The sequence below is a fragment of the Patella vulgata genome, chromosome 7 (assembly GCF_932274485.2).
Source record: "Patella vulgata chromosome 7, xgPatVulg1.2, whole genome shotgun sequence".
Lineage (NCBI taxonomy): Eukaryota > Metazoa > Mollusca > Gastropoda > Patellidae > Patella > Patella vulgata.
The window spans coordinates 68,111,524-68,137,095 of record NC_065885.2 but is presented as its reverse complement, the minus strand read 5'-3'; the positions used below and the strand labels follow the sequence as shown (position 1 = coordinate 68,137,095).

General features: G+C 36.7%; 1 protein-coding gene and 1 long non-coding RNA gene across 14 annotated transcripts in view; one reads left to right on the top strand and one right to left on the bottom strand.

Moving 5' to 3' along the window:
* Positions 1 to 25,572, bottom strand: part of LOC126828523 (putative adenosylhomocysteinase 3) — a 149,943-nt gene that overhangs the window by 109,460 nt on the left and 14,911 nt on the right. The gene's annotated exons all lie outside the window — the stretch shown is intronic.
* The window catches only part of LOC126828526 (uncharacterized), a 74,574-nt gene that overhangs the window by 44,000 nt on the left and 5,002 nt on the right, over positions 1 to 25,572 (top strand). For all 13 annotated transcript variants that reach the window (XR_007683110.2, XR_007683109.2, XR_007683114.2 and 10 more), the window contains one exon: positions 14,547 to 14,602. This is a non-coding gene — a long non-coding RNA (uncharacterized LOC126828526). The remainder of the gene's footprint in view (positions 1 to 14,546; positions 14,603 to 25,572) is intronic.

Sequence of the window (25,572 nt, the reverse complement as noted above, 5' to 3'; positions counted from 1 at the left end):
GGTCTGTTACGGCGAGCTTTAGGTGTGTTTTGCACGGAACTGTGGGTAATCCACTAGTAACATCAATGCCGATTGGTTAATCAAATGTCTGACATCATAGGGTCATAAGTCGGTCTTTTGACCCCTGACATGACCTATCGCTATAACTTGTCAGATCTTCGTGTAGTGAAGGCCATCGAAAATATACAAAATCGAAACGAAATATAGATCTGTATTTTAATAAATACATATACAAAAATAAATACAATATGGACTGAAGAACTACATTTGTATACATGACAAATATACATGAGATCCGACTCGAACCACCCTCCACGAGAGAGGCACGCCATTTTACCGCATATGCAAAGCGCTCACTGACAGTCTGTGGGCCCGAACTGTGGAATGTTCTCCCTCGAAATCTTAGGGCAATCGATATTTACAGTCAATTTAAGGCCACTCTCAAAACGTTTCTTTTTAGGCAATACTACCTTTAAATTAATGATTGTATCTTTATCACATATCACGTATTCTTATTATGTATATTATGATATTTTTATTTTTATTGTGTTCTGTGTTATATGTATAAATTGTAAAGCCTACTGAGATAATGTATGGAGTGGGCTCTAAATATAATAATAATAATAATAATAATATACAAATGTAATTCTTTAGTCCATATTGTATTTATTTTTTTATGTGTATTTATAGAATCTGCATTTTACCGCATGTTTTTCGGAATATCCACCTATTGAAATTTAAAAAGATAAATCTATTCATATTCCCCTCTTTTATCTGGAAAATTAAACAGATCTGATTTAAAGAAAGAAAAGAGACTTATTATAGACCACATTAACCTGATCATAACTCCCGGTTTGGATTAGAGAATAAAATAAACGAGAATTCCCATGCGATCTAGCGAAATAATAGAAACAGATGACAATAACCAGTGGATTAAATAAAAATAAACCATGTCCCGCCATACAAATCACTGATAATCACGTTATCAATCATAAACTTCTCACGAAAAGCTGGGTCACGTCTTTAACAATGGAACATATAAATAATATATATTATAATACAAAATATATGACGACCGCCCAATCCCCCCACCTACTTGCATAAAGATCATAAGATTATAGTTATTAATTCAATCATTTTGTCAAGTTCTGAAGTTCACTAGAGACCAGTTATTTAGGCTAGATCAATTTCTTTTAACAAAGATCTACTGTGATTTTATAACATTTATAACTTTTTTCTATCAAGTTGCTTTTTTCGTTTAATTGATTGTACTGCATGAAAGCTTTCGTATGCCTTTTCTTTCAAGGAATGGAAATGGATTAACATTTCGTCAACCAATTCTTTTGAAAAAAATAAAAATAGATAAAATGATACAAGAATAAATCCTAACATTTAAGTATTAAAGCAGTTCAAAAAAATAAAGATCAACACAAAAAATCTCAAAATATATAGAAGTGAAAAGAAATGAAATGGGGTTTAACTTCCTACTGTTCTGCTACCACTGGAGAGAGAGAGAGAGAGACAAATGGGGTTTAATGTCCACTCGACACAAACTAGGTCATTTTGGGACTAGCAAATGGTTTTATTTTTTTTATTTCAATAATTCGCTTGTGTGTAGGGAGTTTTTAGCAGTGGGAGGAAACCGAAGGACCCGGAGAAAACCCACAAGGTTGGTGCTACAACATTGCTAATGAAGACAGGGCATACGTACGCCATTGCAGTGTGTTATGAGGTAAATTGTGCCCGAACAGCGGCACTAAGCCCTACTCTTATATCAAATTTCAACTGCCATGGGATCTTTTATGTTCACGGGATCTCGTTTTTTTTGTTCCATCCAAACAACTATACATTGTTCCTTGCCACGCCTTCGATCCTGCACCACTGACAAGGGAGAAACCCCGCCGGAAAATCACGATAAACTTTCTCAGCCAACGCCAGGTATCAAACACATGACCCAAAGTCTTACTCACTAAGCCACTGTGGCTTACTCGAAACCTATAGTCAGTTACTAACAAAATATTGAAACAGTTAAAAATAAACTTCCTTTTATATTACTAGATTTTATAAACTCTCACCATATAGTCCCAACATATTAAAACAGATAATATAAAGTCTCTCCATATAGTCCCAACATACATGTATTAAAATACTTCAAAATATAAATATATCATTCGAACACACCATCCCTTACTAACTTACAAAACCTTAAAACACAGAAAGTCCCTTATAAACTTACAAAACCTTAAAACTTTCTAACATATGAAGTCCTTACAAACTTACAAAACCTTAAAAATTTCTAACATATTTATTATAGTCCTTACAAACTTACAAAACCTTAAAATTTTCTAACATATGAAGTCTTTACAAATTTACAAAACCCTAAAAAATTCTAACATATTTATTATAGTCCTTACAAACTTAGAAAACCATAAAAATTATTAAGTCCTTTACTAAGATACAAAACTTTATATTAATATTAAAATAGGTAAAAATAAGAAAAAAAGTCCCTAATTAAAGTACACGATCTTTGTATTAAAACAGACAAATTCTTTTTTTTTTTTTTAAAAAAACCACATTACAATCTTACAAGATATTAAAAATAGGTAAAAATAAAAAAAAAAAACTGTGACACACTACTAACTTAAAATAATTCCAAATAAAAAAAACTATCTCCATGAAGTCCCTAGACAACTTATAAGGTATCAAAATATAGATAAAAAGGAAATTTAAAAAAAAAAATGTAAACACATAAAGTCCCTTATGATCTCACAAGATATTAAACTGAGAAAAATAAAAAAAAGTCTCTCCAGAAAGTCCCTAACCAACTTATAAGTATAAGCCTTTTAAGATATATGTAAAAAAAAGAAATTTAAAAATAAAAAGTTCAACAAGTTCCTTACAGAGATATAGCTAAAAAAATAAAATTCAAAAAAAAATTCAGAAGTCCAACTATATAAGTATTAAAATACATAAAATTTAAAAAATTAAATTTAACAAAAAAATGACCCAATTGAAGAAATCCCTAGAAACTGATTCAAGTATTACAAAAAACCCAGAAATAATAATTACAAAATACCTTCAATTGAATGCAAACCCAAATCCTTGGCAATATGAATCTGTGAACTCCTATTCCTCAAATGACTGGGTTACAGAATCAAAAGTCTTGCGGGTAGAATATAGCAATAAATTAACCAATCCTATAACCACCTTGTCTGTTGTGGGTACTTGATGTCTCGTTGACAAAAAGATTTATAAAGACAGACGACACTGTTATAAGTTGTTATACTCCATGATTTATCACCGACATTAATATGTCTGTCGTCGTAGGCCTATATTGTCTCTACATAGGTCACCTTTCACTCTTATTAAACTAATTTAATTAACAATTTCACAGATGTCGTTTTATCTCACTTGATTAGATAATTATTGTTTATTTCTGGCAATGTCTGTATTTTGTGTCTGTGTCCGCAGGTTTGTCCTATCTGTTTCGTTTACAGGTCATGTGGTCCTCCTGGACCTACTATAAACAGGTATTGATTACTAGTTTTCACACTTAATTAAATAACAGAAATATGGGCGATAATTATGAACATATCTTAAACGTAAATAAAGTATTTGGCAAAAAAAGTGTGCGCAATCAAACGAAGAATACAGTAACTAATTTCCGGTTACCTTTCACTAAATCAATCAACAGGAACTGATCATTTCACTCTATTAAAATGGATTAAACGAGATTAACTAATTTAAACATGCATTATGCAAGAGCTAAATCTGCCTATTTCAGGTCTTTCTTTAGGCCTGAAATGTTATCTAAATTATTAATTAGACATTAATTAACCTATCCAGGCCATAATCAACTCTAGATGGCAGCGCTAGCCTGCGATCTTTAGTGGATTGTAAGCCGATTTACTGCATAACTTTCCTTCTCGATTAAACGATTAAATGAATAATCGAGACTATGCTGTTTACCGTACTGACTTTAGTAATGATGATCGAGGCTAGGTGGGAATTTCAGTCGCTTAGTTCTCGGTTCATAGTGGATCAATTTGAATGAAATTTTCACCAAATTAAATTTACATTATCTAGATTTTAACTACTATAGTGAGAACTGCCAGCTCGTTACCGAATCTCCCATAATGTATCTTTAATCAACTGATGCAGCTTTTCACACGGGATTAACTACTTTAATTAACATTATCTCAGACAGCTGTCTAGTCCTTCGGATGGGAGGGAAAGCTGAGGTCCTGTGTACATATTGGCGTGCACGTAAAAGATCCCTTGACAGTTGTAATTCGATATACGCGTAGACCTCAGCGTCGCTGTCCGGACAAAATTTCCCTTATAGTGCACTGTATGGCATATGTCTGTCTTCATTAGCCCAGTTTAGGAGCAGAACAGTAGGATGTTAAACCCAATTTCATTTCATTCTATTTCCAACCCACCCATATTTTCTCACATAAAACCAACTTGAAAATTATCTGGCAACGAAAATAGCATTTGTTTAACACAGCAGCAACCATGAGATAAACAAATGATTTTATTTGAGAGTGTTTTTATATAATTATATAACAGCTATCACAAGATAAACAAAGGATTTTATTTGAGAGTGTTTTATACATGGGCGTGGATTTAGGTTGGGCAGGGGGGGGGGACGGGTCACCCCCTTAGAAAATGAAATGAAATGAAATGGGGTTTAACGTCCTACTGTTCTGCTCCTAAACTGGGTTAATGAAGACCGCCATACGCCATACAGTGTGCTATGAGGGAAATTTTGCCCGGGCAGCGACACTATCGCCTACTCTTATATCGAATACCAACTGCCAAGGGATCTTTTACGTGTAAGCCAATATGAACACGGGACCTCTGTTTTTCGTCCCATCCGAACGACTAGACAGCTGTCCTTGTCACACACCCTTAGAATCGGAAGGGTTTAATATAGGCTATGCCTGTTCCCCAATCCCTATTCAGATAGAAATCTGAATAAAAATATTGCTTATAAAAAAAAAAAAAAAAAAAAGAGGGGGACGAATAGGTCTCTGTCCCCCCCAAGATTTTGATCGCCAGGACAGATTTTCAGGTTTATATCCACATGAATGTCCCGTTCTGAAGGCTATCTAACCTTGGGTCTCGCCACAGTTACTGATCTTCACGATATCTTTCTCCTTAATTGTACGTAGTCAATTTTACTATATCGTCATCATATTACCCCTAGTTACAACTTTCATCGAAATAACACTAGTAAAAAACTGTTCGTAATTATTATTTTGGTTTGGTAATGAAAGGTTCCAGGGTTCGTCCGTCCCCCCCCCCCCCAAAAGTTATGACAAATCCACGCCCTTGGTTTTATATAACAGAGTTTAAAGTAGCTAAGTCCGTAACTCAATATCATCCAAAATCTTCAACATTGAAAACACGATTTATTTGTCAATTTAAATCAACATTGATGCTGTGATCTTACCGGAAAAAGATGGGCTTTTGATATCCAATATTTAAGACAAAATAAACATTTTACCATTGGTACACGAATCGTGTACCATAATGCGCTTCAGCCCCAGTTGTGTATCAAGAGACTCGAGGGACGAGGCTAGACACATTGCACCAAATCAAACGGCGTATGTAGACTGGAATAACCAGACATTAGAAATTTGCACTCGCTTGAGACTGCTGGCTTATTTTGCCAATCAGAACTGATTTGAAATTGGAGTAAAAACGGAACCCATTGAATGTAAATCAGTTTATATACATTCATATTACATTATTATATGCGTTGCGACCCACTTTTGTCAATTTCTAGGTCCCAAATGTTAGCGATTTAGCTCCTTTAAACTGTTAGAATTTCTAAAGCAATATATATATCTGGTGGGATAGACTCATTATAAGGTCTTTCATTCAGTCAATTAAGCGGTATGGTTTAAAGCCCACACTTGTACATGACAAGGAGTAGGGTCACCATGTCGAACCTTGTGGGTTTTCTTCGGGTCCCCCTGTTTCCTCCCACAGCTGAAGACCCCTACACACAAGTGAATTACTACAATCAGTATGTACTACATGTATGATCTATAGTTTGTGTTGAGTGGATGTTATTAAACCTCTCTGTCTATAATATACAAGATGAATATATCCTAATTACAGTTTAAATACCAGATAAAATAACAGAAAGAATGTTAAATGATGAGTCACTTTTATATTTGATTTATAACTGACATTTATATGTGTACCATCTAGGTTACCCCTTTTTAAAACTTTCTCATATATAAGATGAAATGAAATGGGGTTTAATCGTCCTACTTTCTTGCCCCAACTGGGCTAGTGAAGACCGGGCACACAGTGTATTATGAGGGATATTTTGCCCGAACAGTGGCACTATGGCCTACTTTCATATCGAATTCCAACTGCCAAGTGAATCTTTTACGTGCACGCCAATGTGTACACGGGACCTCAGTTTTTCATTCCATCTGAATGTCTAGACAGCTGTCCTTGTCAGGCCCTCTGACCTGCACCACTGACAAGGGAAAACCATGTCGGAAATCCCAATGAACTTTCTCCGCCAATACAGGGATTGAACACGCGACATCCAGGCTAGCGAGTCAGCATCTTACCCACTTAGCCACTGTGGCTCCCCGGGCATACCGTGTACTATGAGGGATATTTTGACAAGACGGAAGGGTTTCCATCTACTGTTTCGAGGAAATCCCATTGCTATGGCAATATTCTATCTGAACGACCATTCCTTGCCAGGCCCTTCATTCTGCTCGTCTGACAAATAATCTAAGTATATTCTATCCGGGATTAAACCGTTGAAATTCAACAATGTCCGAAAAATGCAGACAGACTTTAAAACTAAAATGTCTTAATACAATTGATCTTATTCTCATTGGTTTTGAATCCCCGGTTGTACGTGACAAGGAGTAGGGTCGCCTGTCCAACCTCGTGGGTTTTTTCCGGGTCCTCCAGTTTCCTCCCACTGCTAAAGACCCCTACGCGCAAGCGAATTATTGAAATAAAAATTATAACCATATGTTAGTCCCGAAATGACCTAGTTTGTGTCGAGTGGACGTTAAACCCCATTTCTCTCTCTCTCTTATTCTTGTACAAAGCCCTTTTATTAATAAAACCCTTACACAATCTGTCATCCATCTAAATCCTCTCGATATATCTGTCATAGAAAGCCTTCAGGCCCTATGTGCATCTATACAATAACATCTTAGTCTATCAATCCACAATTGAAATAAAATGTGACAACTTGTCTTAAAGGATTGACGGAGAATTAAATTCAGTAAAATTACCCGAGGCCACAAATTTTGTGTGAAGTTACAAAGTCCAATACTTCAGTTGGTATGTAATGTTTCATGTTGGTTTTATGTTGATTTACTCAATAAACAGAATCGACAATACGCCCCACATTGATATCAAAGAGAGAGGAATAACATGACTTTGTCATCACCCCTGCCCGTCAGTCGTCCACAATTGCTTGTGGACACTCTACAGGTTCAAAGTTAATATCCAATTTTACCTTAAATTTATACACAGCCTATTTCAACACTTTCTGATAATTACTACCAGATTTATGGCACTTGATCACTTTGGAACACCATCAGGGGTTTAATCCCGGTTTTTACCAAAAAAGTTGCCTGGAATTTTCCAGCATGGTTTCCCCTTGTAAGTAGTGCATGGCAAGAAGCGTGTGTAGTCAATCGAATGGGAGGAAAACTGAGGTACTGTGTACACACTGTTATGCATGTAAAACAGCCCCTGAGAGTAAGTCACAGCACCACTGTCAGGGCAAAAATTCCCTCAAGCTTGTCCGAGGAGGAGGTTTTAAAAACCTCATTTTCCTCTCTCTCTCTCTCTCCCCATCCTCTCTCTCTCTCTCCCCATCCTCCCTCTCTCTTTCTCTCTTTCTCTCTTTCTCTCTCTCTCTCTCTCTCTCTCTCTCTCTCTCTCTCCCCATCCTCTCTCCCCATCCTCTCTCTCTCTCCCCATTCTCTCTCTCTCTCTCTCTCTCTCTCTCTCTCTCTCTCTCCACTCTCTCTCTCCCACTCTCTCTCTCCCCATCCCCTCTCTCTCTCTTGTGTTGGTATAATACAATAACCCTATCTATAACCGTGGTATAACTGTAGTATAGTGTTGGTATAATACAATAACCCTATCTATAACCGTGGTATAACTGTGTAATCTGGATTGTTGATTGATATAAATTACATAATAGATGAAGCTATATATAATGGTCAAGGTAATTAATTATCTAATACTGACATTGTTTTACCTGGTCTATAGTCTACAGGTAAGATATATCACAGTCAGATACCTGTATTATATGATCGAATTATAAGTGGGTGGGGCTGCTGATAGAATTATTGGCAGTGGAGGATCGCATTATTTGGGAGTTGGGGCAGTAGATTCAACTATGGGTTGGAGGGGCTGCTGAACAAACTATGGGTTGGAGGGGCTGCTGAACAAACTATTGGGGGTGGGCTGCTAATTGATATTTGGACACAAAAATGAGTATTTTTATTAAATTATTGAATAGACCATTTCCGCAAATCTTTACAGTTAAATGAATTTCAGTGTTATAAACAGATGTTACCTTATCACTATTTAATATGTCAATATAAGTCACCTGTATCTCTGGTTACCATGACAACAACAATACAGGTATATTATCATATAATATAATGAACATGGTCAAAGATAAAACATAGAAATATGTCACATCTCACCTCTCTAGATTACATCTGGACATATATATAACGATAATTATCAACACCATACTTCAGTTGTATCCATCATAGACCTTCTTTAATTATTCTCATAAATGTATATGAGAAGAGAATTTTGCCAAAACAGCAGCCATCTTGACATATCTTGGGACATTAGTATAACCAGGAAAAGTATGTTTTGACATCCTGTCTTTATTTTAGTAGGTGACATTATTATAACCAACAAGGTAATAGCGAGGCTGATGTCCCCCACCAAATTAAACAAATAATTAGATGACAAACAGTTTTTATTAGCAAATTAATCTGTTTATAAAGCATCAATCATTTGCTTATCGGTGGCGTAACCTGGGCAGAAAATGCTCATTATCGAACTTAGTCAAGGTATTGATCTAATGAAACTATGCACAAATTTTCATAGAAGCAAAGTTATTGTGTCCCAAAGCATCAACCGATCAAATTGCATATCTCTGCTTAGCCTAAGCAGAAAATGTTCAACATCACACTCAGTCAAGGTATTCACGTAACAAACACCTACACCAAGTTTGAAGTTTATAGATCAATTAGAAGGAAAGTTATTCAAGTTACTGTGTCCCAAAAAGTGCGACAGACAGACAGATGGGCAGACCTGTCTTCGAAAGTCTGGGGACAATAAAAGTACCTTTAACATTATTACCAAGAAAACCTAGTGGCATTAACATTGCCAAGACAAATATTTGTGACATCATTTTAACCAAAAAAGTTCCTTGTGACATCAGTATTAACCCCAAAAAGTTCTTGTGAAATAAGTATTAACCCACCCCAAAAAGTTCTTGTGACATCAGTATTAACCAAAAATAAAAGTTCTTGTGACATAGGTATTAACCCAAAACATCTTGTGACATCAGTATTTACCCAAAAAACAAGTTCTTGTGACATCAGTATTAACCCCAAAAAAGTTCTTGTGACATAGGTATTAACCCAAAACATCTTGTGACATCAGTATTTACCCAAAAAACAAGTTCTTGTGACATCAGTATTAACCCCAAAAAAAGTTCTTGTGACATCAGTATTAACCCCAAAAAAAAAGTTCTTGTGACATCAGTATTAACCAAAAATAAAAGTTCTTGTGACATAGGTATTAACCCAAAACATCTTGTGACATCTTGTGACATAGGTATTAACCCAAAACATCTTGTGACATCAGTATTTACCCAAAAAAACAAGTTCTTGTGACATCAGTATTTACCCAAAAAAAAACAAGTTCTTGTGACATCAGTATTTACCCAAAAAACAAGTTCTTGTGACATCAGTATTTACCCAAAAAACAAGTTCTTGTGACATTAGTATTAACCCAAAACAAGTTCTTGTGACATCAGTATTTACCCAAAAAACAAGTTCTTGTGACATCAGTATTTACCCAAAAAACAAGTTCTTGTGACATCAGTATTAACCCAAAACAAGTTCTTGTGACATCAGTATTAACCCAAAAAACAAGTTCTTGTGACATCAGTATTAACCCAAAACATCTTGTGACATCAGTATTTACCCAAAAAACAAGTTCTTGTGACATAGGTATTAACCCAAAACATCTTGTGACATCAGTATTTACCCAAAAAACAAGTTCTTGTGACACAGAAACTGAGAAAGTATGTCTGGGGATCGTCATTTATCATTTATTCTTATCCCTGTTTTCTCCACCATTAAATACAGTTGGCTTTCATAAAAAATATTCTCATGATCATCTTTTAACATTTGTTATTCTACACATAATGGAAACCTGACGAATATAAATGTCATTGTTCGCATAACTTCTAGACAAAAATAGACAAACTTTTCCTTATTTAGCTAGTTTATGATGTGTTAAAGATGTGACAAGAAACCCTATTATACGTAAATAATTTTACAAAATGTAAAAAAGGGGTCAATTATAAGGAAATAAGATATATCAACGTTAGTGAAGATTTTATCTTTTTATCTAATCATAATCTGATGTTATATTTATAGGTACTAAAAATACTTCTTTAGTAGTGAGCAAATCGGAAAAATAGTCTGTTATGGGTTATACATGTATTTTACGTGCAACCTAAGAATACCCTGGTGAAACTCGTATTTTTTTTCCCTATTTAAACAACCAGACGCTTTTCCTCGCCCGACCCTCCATCCAGCACCACTGACAGGGGTAATGACTGGAAAATCCTAAAGAACCTCCTACTTCGTTGTTAGTAAGTCCGTGAGAATACTCATTGACGCACCCCATCGTGTCTCTCGGTCACTGGGAGGGCCTGACAAGGACAGCTGTCTAGTCGTTTGGATGGGTTGAAAAACCGAGGTCCCATGCACATTAAAGATCCCTTGGCGGTTGGAATTTAATATAAGAGTAGCTGGTGTCCAGAGACTTGAAACCTCATGTTATCTCATTTCTCCTAATCCAATCTGATTAAAATACACATCTATATTTCTTTTCGTTTTTTTTTTACTTTCGATGGCCTACACTACATGAAGATCTGACTTGCTGTAGCGATAGGTCACGTCAGAGGTCATACAAGCGGCTTTTAACCTCATGACGTCAGACATTTGATTAACCAATCAGCATTGATGTTACTAGTGGATTACCCACAGTTCCGTGTAAAACACGCCTAAAGCTCGCCGTAACAGACCGTTTCATTGGCTTATACCTGACACCATTCAGAACACAAGTTAAATAACAACTCTTCCAGATCCTAGTGTAGTAAAGATAAGTAAAACAAAATTTTGAACTATAAAAAACGACACGAAATAGGATCTGTGTTATAATCAGATTGCTCTTAATCATGCCAATCTTATGTTGAGCCTCTTTTTAATTCAAGTTAATCCAAGCCAGAAGATTATCTATCATTGAAATTTTGATTTTGTTTTCTTAAACATATTGCAAGTCTTAATTTAGGCTTCAGATGTCATAGAAATTATAAATTAGATCTTTATTTAAACAACAAGTCCAAAATCAACTCTGTAGACCCAAGGATGGCTCGGCTACAGCTCGGATTTAAATAGGATTTCACTTATTGATTAAATCAAATATGGCGCACCCTGATGAGAATTCGTCAGTTAGATCGAGGCTAAATGATAGAGTGTACTTAGCGAGGCCGCTGTAGAGCGTTTCCGCATGCCATTGAAAACTTTACTTGATAATCGAGATATGTAGGTGGAGTTAACGCCTGTCAATCAAACGATCGGCCAAGGTTAAGGCACGTTTCACTGCCATTTCTAGTCAAATATTACAACGATGATAACTATGTTCAGAATAAAGTAATTTGACTGAAATTTTCAATATATTCTTCTTTCATCATCTACTTTTGAACTGTTATAGCGAGAATGGCCAACTCTCTATAAAAATCTCCCATAATGTATCTTTAATCACATGTTAAATAATAAAATTGAGTAAAATTTAGTGTGGATAAAGCTGTCAAGCCTTCAAAATAAAATGAGGTTTAGTGTCCTACTGTTCTGCACTGACTGGGCTAATAAAGACGGGCATACGCCATACAGTGTGCTATGAGGGAAATTTTGCCCGGGCAGCAGCACTAATGCCTACTCTTATATTGAATTCCAACTGTCAAGGGTTCTTTCATGTGCACGTCAATTTGCACACAGGACATTTGTTTTTGGTCCCATCCGAATGACCAGACAGCTGTCCTAGTCAGGCCCTCTGTCCTGCATTACTGACAAGAAGAAACCATGCTGGAAAATCATTTATGGCAAGATGGGGAGTGGACTGAGACCTCCAGACTAGCACCATAGGGGTCTTTAGCAGTGGGAGGAAACCGGAGGACCCGGAGAAAACCTACGAGGTTTGGACAAGCGACACTACTCCTTGTCATGTACAAGCAGGGAATCAAAACCACACCAGTTGACTCAATGACAGACCTCATGATAAAGCACTTATGTGCTAAACATTCGACCATCCAGCCCCCAGCTGGCACGATGGTTCCTCAAGAATTCGAAAGGCTCCAAAAACTGAAGTATAGTGTCAGCATTTGACATGACTTGTGGAATATGTCTAGCCGCGTTCTTTGAGTCCCCTGTTCTAAATGGCGCTGAAATGCATTATGGTACACGATTCGTGTACCAATGGTAAAATGTTTATTTTGTCTTGAATAGTGGATATCAGAAGCCCATCTTTTCCCTGTAAGATCACAAGACCAATGTTGATTTGAAATGACAAATAATTTGTGTTTTCAATGTCGAAGATTTTTGATGATACTGAGTTAGAGACTTAGCTACTTTAAGTAAACATTGTTTTATAATCTGATATATAATAATAACTTTATATAAACTATATGACAGACATGTTTATATAAATACACACCTCACATGATACATACGGTAAAATCATTATATACATCATTCTCGCTCCATTCACTACAATATTATATACATCACAAGGGAGATAATAAACAGTTCTTTGTTTATCTTGTAGATTTTTGTTTTGCGTGTAGTGCGGTCCTCCTGCACTTACTATTTGATATACATGTACAGTTGTACATGTAGTATACTGTTTGTATGAATGTATTGAGTTGTCTATGTAATATGTATTATTGAATGTATGTGACTATGTCTAAGTGTATTTGTATGCATGCTGTCCTTCATGGACGTTTTGATGCAATAAACATCTTATCTTATCTTATCTTATGTATGGAGTCAGACTACTAATTTTCTTTCCATTGACTTCAATATTATATCCTTGATTCCAACGTGGTTTCTCCTGTCAGTGGTGCAGGCCGGAGGATCTGACAAGGACAGCTGTCTAGTCATTCAGATGGGACAAAAAAACGAGGTCCTGTGTACACATTGGTGTGCACGTCATAAAAGATCCATTGGCAGTTGGAATTCTTTATAAGAGTAGGCTATAGTGCCGCTGCCCGGGCAAAATTTCCCTCATAGCACACTGTATGACGTATGCCCATCTTCATTAGCCCAGTCGGTGCAGAACAGTAGGACGTTAAACCCCATTTCATTTCATTTATATCCATGACCTGTAACATTTCTTTGAACATTCGGATGATTTTAATTTTTATAACCACAAAGCGTCCAATATGTCACAATCATCAGATAAAGATATTCGCTAGACCAATGGAATCTATCGGCTGTGACGTGATTTTGGTAAAGGATTTCCGTAATTCATGTCAGGCCTATATATGGTATGGTGACTATAATTATCAATCTTAATCCTGATAAAACAACACTAGTTATCTCCCTTTAATACATAATCTATCATTTGTTTCTATATTCTTTTAAAAATCCAGACAATGTTGACGACTGGACTCAGTAAATTGTGGGACGTGGATGGCCGAATGGTTAGCAGTGTGTTTTGTACCATAAAGCCTGTCATTGAGTCAACAGCCTTTCATTGATTCAACTGGCGTGGTTTCGATTCCCCATTTGTTTGTGACTAGGAGTAGGGTCACCTGTCCAACCTTGTGTGTTTTCTCCAGACCCGCCTGATTCCTCCCACTGCTAAAGACCTCTACACGCAAGCGAATTATTGAAATACAAAAGAACTCTCTCTCTCAGTAAATTGGTCAAATCTATTTTTTCAGTGGGTCAAAATCAGACGTGTTTCTCCGCTTCCATTACCAGTTCTGACTCTGCCAATTACATCATGATGTAGTGTGGTGTTTATAAAGAGGTATTTAGAAAAATTTAAAAAATAATACAGTAGCTATCATTGTTATCCACCTAATTTTGACCAACTTTAGATCTTTTACATAGGCTAAGCCTGTTCCCCAATCCCATTCAGACATCCTGAATAAAAAATATTGTTTATAAAAAAAAAAATAAATAAATAAATAAATCATGTTTATTTTGTAGATGTAGTTAAAAGAATCCAAGATTCAGAAATCCAAATGATCATCCTGTATAGCTTGGTGAGTAGAATATCATTTTCTGGATACTTAATTAATATTACAGTATATACAACAACCCAGCAAAGAATTGCTGTCTCTCAGGTCAACGTAAACCGTGCTGTTTGACATATAGTTAATGACTTTACTGGCACATGGCTAGAGAGGGAATGCACATGGATAGTGAGGGGATCCACATGGCTAGAGAGGGAATGCACATGGATAACGAGGGAATGTACATGGATAGTGAGGGGATCCACATGGCTAGAGAGGGAATGCACATGGATAACGAGGGAATGTACATGGATAGTGAGGGGATCCACATGGCTAGAGAGGGAATCCACATGGCTAGAGAGGGAATCCACATGGCCAGTGAGGGAATGCACTTGGCTAGAGAGGGAATGTACATGGATAGTTAGGGGATGCACATGGCTAGTGAGGTAATGTTATCATAAACACAAATGTTTCAGTCCCCAAGATTTTTAAACCTAATCCTATCCCTGACAGTAAACATGAGTGGGGAGGGTGGCAATCTTGTTTTAGCCACATCTTTTGCCACAGACTTCAAAAGAACATGAGAATAGGACAAGAACTAGGACAAGGACTAGGACAAGGACAAGGACTGGGAGAAGGACTAGGACAAGGATAAGGACAAGGACAAGGACTGGGATAAGGACTGGGATAAGGACTAGGACAAGGACTAGGATAAGGACAAGGACAATGACAAGAACTAGGACTGTCTAAACTGGTGGGGTTTCTCAACTTTTCTTCTAATAGCGAATTATTAAAACACAATTCTACCATATGTTCGTCCCGAAATGGTCTAGTTTCTGTTGAGTGGACATTAAACCCCATTTCATCCTCTCTCATTTTGAAAAAAACGCAAAGATAAATTTTAATTATCAGTTGATGCTACAGAAAAAGAGAAGTCGGTATTGCTTAATTAATAACCAATCACCTAAGGTGACAATTGATAATTTAAGGAATCTGTTCACTCCACTCGAATCGTAAAAACTTGACAAAGTCAACCCAAATCAATCTGACGAGAATATCAAGGATATACCTCAAATCATGTTTCTCACAGGGACTTTTTTGAACATTCTAGAGGGAGGCTGCAACACCTTAAACCATTCAGAGTTAAATTTCAACACGGCAACTGACATCCCAATTTCCAATATATCTGTCAGATTTAAACCAATCTGATTAAAATACAGATCTATAATTTGTTTCGTTTTTTTTATACTTTTGATGGCTTCTACTACATGAAGAACTGACAAGTTGTACTGGAAGGTCGTGTTAGGTTTCATACGAGCGGCTTTTGACCCTATGATGTCAGACATTGATTAATCAATCAGCATTGACGTTTCTAGTGGTTTACCAACAGTTCCATGCAGAGATCACCAAGAACTCGTCATAGCATACCGTTTCATTGGCTAATCCCTCATATCAACTAAAACGGCTGTTATATACAACTCTTCCAGATCCTAGTGTAGTTAAGACAGGTAAAACGAAATTTTGAACTATAAAAAACGAAACGAAATAGGATCTGTGTTTTAATCAAATCGGATTTAAAACATACCTGTTGCTACGATAAAATTCTTCCAAATGACTAATCTAGACATAGTCTGGGCAAATAACATCACAACATTCACTCCTAATCCAAATGACTAATTTAAACATAGTTAGGACAAATAACATCTCAACATTCACTCCTATTCCAAAATGTTCAACTTCACAAGAGAAATATTAGATTTAAAATGTAGACTGAAGCCTACATGTATATATGAGCCAGTATTTTATCTTGGCTCTAGAGTAATAAATTTCTTGATATTTTCACTTGATTCTACGTATACTTTATCATAATGAGACATTTTGTTCAAATTGGATTTTAACATAACTAATAAAATGAAATGAAATGAAATGGTGTTTAACGTCCTACTGTTCTGCTCCGAACTGGGCTAATGAAGACAGGCATACGCCATACAGTGTGCTATGAGGGTAATTTATGCCCTGGCAGTGGCACTATCGCCCACTCTTATATCGAATTCCAACTGTCAAGGGATCTTTTACGTGCACCCACCCTCTTCTCTCTTTACAATATCAATAATCTTTATCAAAAAAGGTCAAAATTGAGGAGAGGGATTATCATAGGTTATGCCACCTTCCTTCCACATCCCGTCCGATCTGGGCATCAGTCAAGGAGAGGGATTATATAGGTTATGCCACCTTCCTCCAACATCCCATCCGATCTGGGCAGTTCTTGTAGTATCTATTTGTTTTTAAATTCCAAATGCTATCAGTAATCCTATGTGCAAAGCGCAAGAGATAAAAATATTAGCAGACTGTCTCCTTACGATGTGCTTATAACTTAATAAATGTGCAGGGTGCAAGTGATAAAAATCTCCACAGAATGTCTCATTACCATGTGCTTAACTTAATAAATGTGCAGGGTGCAAGTGATAGGAATCTCGGCAGAATGTCTCATTACCATGTGCTTATAACTTAATAAATGATGAAAGATTTTAGAAGCTGATTATTTACATCTATTTATTAGTTTTAAGTGTGGTTAACATGAAAGGAAGGTTGTCATGGCGAATCTATGAACACAAACTAAAAGTAACATAGTTGATTTTCATTTTTCGGCAATTATTCAAAATATAATTCCCGCTAGTACTTGGGTTGATTATCTGGAGTAACAATGCATCTTTTGTATTTGTTGTTAAAATATCAAATTTCTTACGACTTAATCTACTACTCTGAGTGATTATTTAACATACCAACACAATTAGATTCCATTTGATTTAAACTAGGCAAATCAATTTGGTTCTATCCAGCAGCGTAGATCAGTTCCTCATATCTTTGTAAATACTGAACTATTTTTGGACTATTAGAGATTCGGGGGATCATAGTGGCTAAGTGGGGAAGACGCTGGCTCGCTAGCCTGGAGGTCGGGTGTTCGATCCCTGCATTGGTCGAGAAAGTTCATCTAGATTTTCCAGCGTGGTTTCCCCTTCTCAGTGATGCAGGACGGAGGGCCTGACAAGGACAGCTGTCTAGTCATTCGGATGGGATAAAAAAGCGAGGTCTCATGTACACATTGGCGTGCACATAAAAGATCCCTTGACAGTTGGAATTCGATATAAGAGTAGGTGATAGTGCCGCTGCCCGGGCAAAAATTTCCCTCATAGCACACTGTATGACGTATGCCCGTCATCATTAGCCCAGTATAGGAGCAAAACAGTAGGACGTTAAACCCCATTTCATTTCAATTTTATTAGAGATTCATCTTTTACAATATTAGTAGTTTACGAGGGTTTCCTCAAGTGACGATATTATAGTTTGTCAGGGATTCTTTAATACTTCAGTCAATATAACATTGTGTCGACTCTTCCATTTAGGGGCTGAACTAGAGAGAGAGAGAGAACTCAACTCAAATAAGGTTTTTTCAGGACTAATATAAGGGATGATGTCATCATTTTGATAATTTGCTTGTACAAAAGGGGTCTTTAACAGTGGGAAAAAACTCCAAAGAAAATCCATCACATACAGCAAGCCAGGGATTTTTACCACGCCACTTGATAGAATGACAGACCTTATGATCTAATATCAACTCAACTCAAACTAGGTCATTTTGAAACTAACAATAATTGGCTTGCTTATCAGTTGGAGTAGATGATGCTATTCCTGTTCACACACAAGTAGGGGATTGTTACGTCAATTACTGATAGCAGTATGATCTATTTAAGAATACACTTGATTCAATCACGGATCGTATGATAAGTTAGTTCACTAACTGTCATATAAGTTAGATCAGCTGACTGTATATAATTTATAACTAATTAAGAAACTAGATCTTCTACTAGAATATTCCAATATTTTCCATCTATCTGCATAGCTCAATTGTTTATTGTTTAAAATTATGATAAAACTAGAAATTTTACAACACAACATAGACATGTTTAAATAGAGTTATTTCCCTTACACTGTATTGTCATTACCCTTTGAACAAAGCCATCTATCTGACATATAAAATTATATGTACAACTTCATTTTCTAATTCAAATTATTTTTTCTCGATTAATGAAATTGTTGGAGTAAAAGTTAAATATAATAGAGTTTGAGATCACAGGCAATCAACAGTATGGTACTTCAATTTAAATACAGAGAGAGAGGGTGTGGGGGTGGGGGTGCTTTAATGTCCACTCACACACACTAGGTTATTTTAGGACTCACTTATGGATGGTTGATTTTTATTTCAATATTTCGCTTGTGTGTAGGGGTCTTAACAATGGGAGGAAACCCGAGGACCCGGAGAAAAACCAACGAGGTTGGACAGGCAACCGTAAATTCCTTCAAAATGTACTAGCGAGGAATCGAAACCAATGAAAGACCTTCTGATAAACGTGTTAACCATTCGACCACCCCCCTCAATATAAACAGTATTAGGTCCGATTTTTTAAAAGCAATCAATTTCAACTGAAGTTATTTTAATTTAAAGATACATTATGTAGGATTTAGATAAAGAGCTGACGGTTCTTGCTATAATAGTTTAGACATAGATACATTATGTAAGATTTAGATAAAGGACTGGTCGTTCTTGATATAATATTTATATTAAAGATACATTATGTTAGTTAAAGGACTGGTCGTTCTTGTTATAATAGTTATATTAAAGATATATTATGTTAGTTAAAGGACTGGTCGTTCTTGTTATAATAGTTATATTTAAGATACATTATGTAAGATTTAGATAAAGAGCTGACAGTTCTCAATATAATAGTTAAAGATAGGTTTCCAGGTAACGAAACACATGCCCACAGCAGCTAAATTTGTCCGGACATTTAACAAGAGTTGTCACATATTTTTACTTTTTTTGGTAATGAAACATTTATAATACACTAAAATCTAATTAAGAGTAACAACTCATTAAGTATTATCAGAAAATCATTAAAATTTGTTTGGTTTTTATAAAGTTCTGCCCCATGCTAACGTTTAGTATACTAAACATTTAATATCATGGATTTAGCTGTTCAGGTTATCAAAAATCATTGAAAATCAATATACTTGTTCGTCTCAAGACCTTAAACTCTGTTTATCAATCTGAAGTCAACAGGATGATAACAAAAGCCTCCAGACCGTCACAAGATTTTTCAAAGTGATCATGGGCCATAACTTTGGCAGTAATTTTCAGAAATCGTTGAAAATCAATATCCTTACATATATATAGGTGTCTTCGTCTCATGACCGTCAGCACTGTGCATAAATTTAAAATCAATCTAATGATAACTTTAGTCTCCAGAGCATCCATAAGTCAAGAGCGTCCACAAGATTTTTCAGCTTCCACAAGATTTTTCAAAGTGATCAAGGGCCTTAAATCTAGCAGTAATTATTGGAAATCATTGACAATCAATAGGCATTTTCGTCTCATGACCTTAAACACTTTCTAGTGGTCTTGAGTGTCACGCTTCAAGATCTAGCTTGTGGCCGGGGTTTCAATCCCATTGGGTGAGCGTATGTGGCTTAGAGATCTCAACCTCACGATTTTACTCCGGGTAGTCCAGTTTCCTCTGTGCGTGTGCCAAGCCAATAAAGATAAGACAACTTGTCTGCAATATCGCTATTGGTGGAAACGGATGTTAAACATATATAGAAGAAGAAGCAAACTATTTATTGAAACAGTCTAGAGTGGATCCCGTTAACATGAGCGCAGGTTGTTAAAGACTATCAAAGGATATTATGAGTTCTGGTTATTAAAGACTATCAAAGGATATTATTAGCTCTGGTTATTAAAGACTATCAAAGGATATTATGAGTTCTGGTTATTAAAGACTATGAAAGGATATTATGAATAAGATTAATTCCCCCGTTATATCAATCAGAGCATTATAAAAATAATGTCACGTTTTATTTCCGACATTCAGTCAATAATATCCACATATAAGTGTGTAATATTGATCCGTTGACCTTGAGCTGCCGAGACTAACATCAAGGTTATCACATCAACTAATTAACGAACCTACAGGGGACGATCTCAAACAATACACTCTACAGATTCATTAGGCCAGATTAAACAAACGTTCGTGATCGTAGCACATTTCTGGTTTTATAGGCTTGATATTTTTAGGATTGAAATATTTCAATGTTCATACATGAATTGACTCTGGTATCCACCATACCAGCAGTCCTTCACGTTTATAAAATTGTGCGGGAGCCATAAAAAGCTCCTGATACCTTGAATATATGCAGTTTAAAAGTAAACAAAAACTGAAAGTAGTTTATTAATCTCAATATTTAGGAGATCGATTTAGCTAATTTGCAGGAGTCTTTAATGATTCCTTCGAAGGAAAGCCAACGTGCGTCGAGAGGAGTAGGAGCGAAAGCTCCCCTTAAACGTGATAGCACCACATTTCTGGTTTTATATTTTTTTTTATAGGTTTTATATTTTTTTAAATTGAAATATTTATCGTATGTAAGAAAATTGACTCTGGTATCCACCTGCAATGATTGAGAAATGGGGTTTAATATCCACTTGACACAAACTAGGTTATTTCTGGACTAACATATGGTTCAATCTTATTTCAATAATTCCTATGAGCTATAGGAGAAAACCAGAGGATCCCGAGTAAACCCACAACGTTGGACTGAAACCATGACAACATAAATTATTAGAGATATATTTAGTACGATAGATATGAAATGAAATGGGGTTTAACGTCCTACTTTTCTGACTGGGAAAATGAAGTAGGCATAAGCCATACAGTGTGCTATGAGGGGAAATTTCGCCCGTACAGCGGCACTAAGGCCTACTCTAATATCAAATTCCAACTGTCAAGGGATCTGTAACAGAAATGTGTACATAGGACCTTGGTTCTTAGTCCCATCCGAACGACACTGCCCCTTGTCAGGCCCTCAGTCCTGCACTACTGACAAGGGGGAGCCACGGCGAAAAGTCCGGATGAACTTTTTCGGACAACACCGGGATCAAACAAAGGATCTCCAGGTTAGATGGGAGAAAATTTTGTCAGATGACATAATGAGTAGTTTTTTGGTTTGGCCTTAAGAACAATGATTATAGTAATTCATAAACTATAAACTAAACTAATAATTTCTAACGTAATTTGTTTCGACGATATCCATCATGTTGGATAAAATCAATCTAAACATCGTGTAATAATAATCAATTGTTGAAAATAAAAGAGCGGGGGGGGGGGGGGGGTCAAATCGGGACTCATATAATATGGTATATTTTTTTTTTCTTTGAATAAATGAGATTTAATCTGCTACTTATCTGCTCCGAAGACGGACATATGTGATACAGTGTGCAACAACTCATAGTATGAGTGACAATTTGCCCAAACAGCTGCGATATTTTCGAATTCCAATTGTCAAGGGATCTGTGCACAATGGACCTCGTTTTTTTTATCCCATACAAAAAATATTTTTCAATATTCCACTTGCATGAACGAAGCTTCAAAATGTGGGAGTAAGTTCGAGTTGAACGGGAATACCTTCGTGTACACATTGGAATACAGTATGCAAAAATGCTACCGTCCAGTAAAGAGGGAGGGAGAAATGGGGTTTAACGTCCACTCGACACAAACTAGGTCATTTCGGGACTAACATATGGTTTAATTTTATTTCAATAATTCGCTTGCATGTAGGGGTCTTTAGCAGTGGGAGGAAACCGGAGGGCCTGGAGAAAACCCACAAGGTTGGACAGGCGACCCTATTCCTTGTCACGTACAACCGGGGATTCAAAATCACGCCAGTTGACTTATGATACAGCATGCACATGCTAACCATTCGGCCATCCAATCCCCCCACCATCCATTAAACATCTCCCTCATAGCACACTACATGATGTATAACCGTGGGGATGTGATAGAATACATAACTCTTATTAATTAAATAGATATTTTAATACTGGATAACATATTTACATGTACAACGTCATTGTGGTTAGATCTCGTGACATCTATGTAGCCTGTTCCCTCAGGTCTGCCAAGACCTCCTTCTCCCGGGGTTCAAGGGTCCGAGCCGAGTTCTCTCTCTGCGCCTCTTCTGTACTTCTCCTCCTGCTTCTAAACTAGGCTTTTTATATCGGCTAGGGCACGCCATAGTTAATACCATTAGTAATCAGAACAATGAGAACTAATTATTAAGATTCAAACATCTTATTTCTAGACAATATGTGTTAATGCTTGTTACCTAAATCTTATATCATCATATACTTGTCTAAGACAAGCCGGCTATACATTGTTTGAATAACCCATTACATCTTACATAATACTATGTCATTAATCCCCACACATACAGATTAAATCTTACATGTACATGTACAAAAATATCATGAATTCAGAATATAATACTAAATTTAAGACCTCGAATGATATTGTATTACAGGGAGCCACGGTGGCTAGGTGGTTAAGACGCTGGCTCGATAGCCTGGAGGCCGGGTGTTTGATCCCTGCATTGGCCGAGAAAGTTCATCTGGATTTTCCGACGTGGTTTCCTCTTGTCAGTGGTGCAGAACGGAGGGCCTGACAAGGACAGCTGTCTAGTCCTTCGGGTGAGACGAAAAACCGAGGTCCTGTGTATACATTGGAATGCACGTAAAAGATCCCTTGGCAGTTGTAATTCGATATAAGAGTAGGCGATAGTGCCACTGCCTTGGCAAAAATTCCCTCATAGCACACTGTATGGCGTATACCCGTCTTCATTAGCCCAGTATAGGAGCAGAACAGTAGGACGTTAAACCCCATTTCATGACCATCTTGTTTACCATAGTTTCTTTTTATTTCACATCTAAATAACTAGAAGCTGTTTTTTATCAGGCCCTCGGTCCTGTATCACTGACAAGCAGGGTGTCACTGACAAGGGGCTGTCACTGACAAGGAGCTATCACTGACATGGGCCAACAGGGTGTCACTGACAAGGGGGTGTCACTAACAAGGGCCAACACCAGATTTGAAATAAGAGTAGGCCGTAGCTCCACTGTCCAGGCAAAATTCCCTCACAGCAAACTGTATGGCATATGCTCGTCTTCATTACCCAGTCAGAGCTAAAAGTAGAACGTTAAACCCCATTTCATTTTTCTATTGTGCCCCTTTAAAACTGATGTTATTACAAGGAGAAATCAATTGTTACTTGTTTCTTCTTTAGACTAATTACCAACTAATGGAATACTCAATAACAATCAGGATGCAACAAAATACATTACGCATCTCGACTATCTTTACTCCACCGTGGAAACTGACAGGAGATTTGTTCTAAAAACCAATAAGTTCCAGGAAGGAACACGTACATACTTTATAAAGGTCAGATCAAGGATTTTTACAGGTGTATAGATTCACCTTTATAATACTCATCTTGCTATGTACAGGGTCACCCTATCCTTACATTTTGCTCTAAATACCTCGGAGACACAATCTCAGTAAAACAAACTTTCTTGGCCAATGCAGGGATCGATCACCTAACCTCCAGGCTAGCGAGCCAGCGTCTTACCCACTTAGCCACCGTGATCCCCTCCTTATTAAAAATCCTTATCAATATCCATATATCCCTTATATTATATCCCTATAGGGTTGTCAAACTATTCTTGGCTATCGAGAGATGACACAGCAACTTGTGACAATCATTTGGATGACTAAAATATAATTTATATTGTTAGAATATTCTTCAGCTCAATCCACTCCGCTAGTCAATTTTATATATCCTATTAACCATATACACTTGTTAGGTAATTATTACTTTGAGGAAATAAATTTCGTCTCGTTCCGTTCGACTGACTGTTAATAAATATAATTATAGTATGAATTCACCGAATTAGCTTTTTATACACCAGTTAGACTCAAACCTGTTTACGACATAATAAATATGTAATTTTCGTACTACTGTCAAATGAAATGGGGTTTTAACATCCTACTATTCTGCTCTGACTGGGCTAATGAAGACAGACGTAAGGCATACAATGTGCTATGAGTGAATTTCGATCGGGCAGCAGCACTATGGCCTAGTCGTATATTGAATTCCAACTGACAGAGATCTTTTACATGCATGCCCATGTGTACACTGGACCTCGGTTTTTCGTCCCATCCTAACAACTAGACAACTCTCCTTGCCAGTCCTTGCATCCTGCACCACTGACAAGGGGAAACAAGGCCAGTTGGATTTCCTCGACCAATGCAGGGATCAAACACGCGACCTCCAGGCTAGCAGGCCAGCGTCTTTCCCACTTAGCAGCCATGGCTCCCCGTATTGCTGTGAGTTGCGAATATGATAAGGTACATATAACAATTAGCATATCCTTTGGGTTATTATAGGATAAACATAAAAAAGAATCGTATTTGTATTTATCAAACTTCACAGAGCTAGAATAAATTAACTTTGATTTTGTTCGATTTACTTGGCTTTCTTTTCTTAAATGTCTTTATTGGAAATATTTGGTATTTGTTTCTGTGGGGTAGGAATCGTAGCTACGACACTGACACCAACCTGACGACATTATGTGAACTTATAAAATAGCAATAAGAATGTTCAGTCAAGACATTCTTCTGTTTGTCTAAAACATTTCAGCCCAAATTGATCGTAAGAACTGTTGGCAAGGGTCAAGCAATCCTTATTATTTTGAGTGACGTGATACTCTGGTTACTTGCAGGAAAACCAACCAACAGGAAGTAGTCACTGGGGTCAGGGACAGGTTGGAGTTATAGCTAGGTTTATCCAGACCAAAGCTGATTGCTGGTAATGTTGTATGTCTCCACTCCAATCTGACAACTGGATGTTAGTAGTTATAGCTAGGTTTATCCAAACCCAAGCTGATTGCTAGTCACATTGTATGTCTCCACTCCAACCTGACAACTGGATGTCAGTATTTCAGTAAAACTGTATCCAACTGATTCAGAGAGTGGTTTAGGACAAGAATAAATATTTGAATATTTAACATGATTTATTCATTGTTAATATCACCAGAGTTAGTTTCTTTAACAACGACA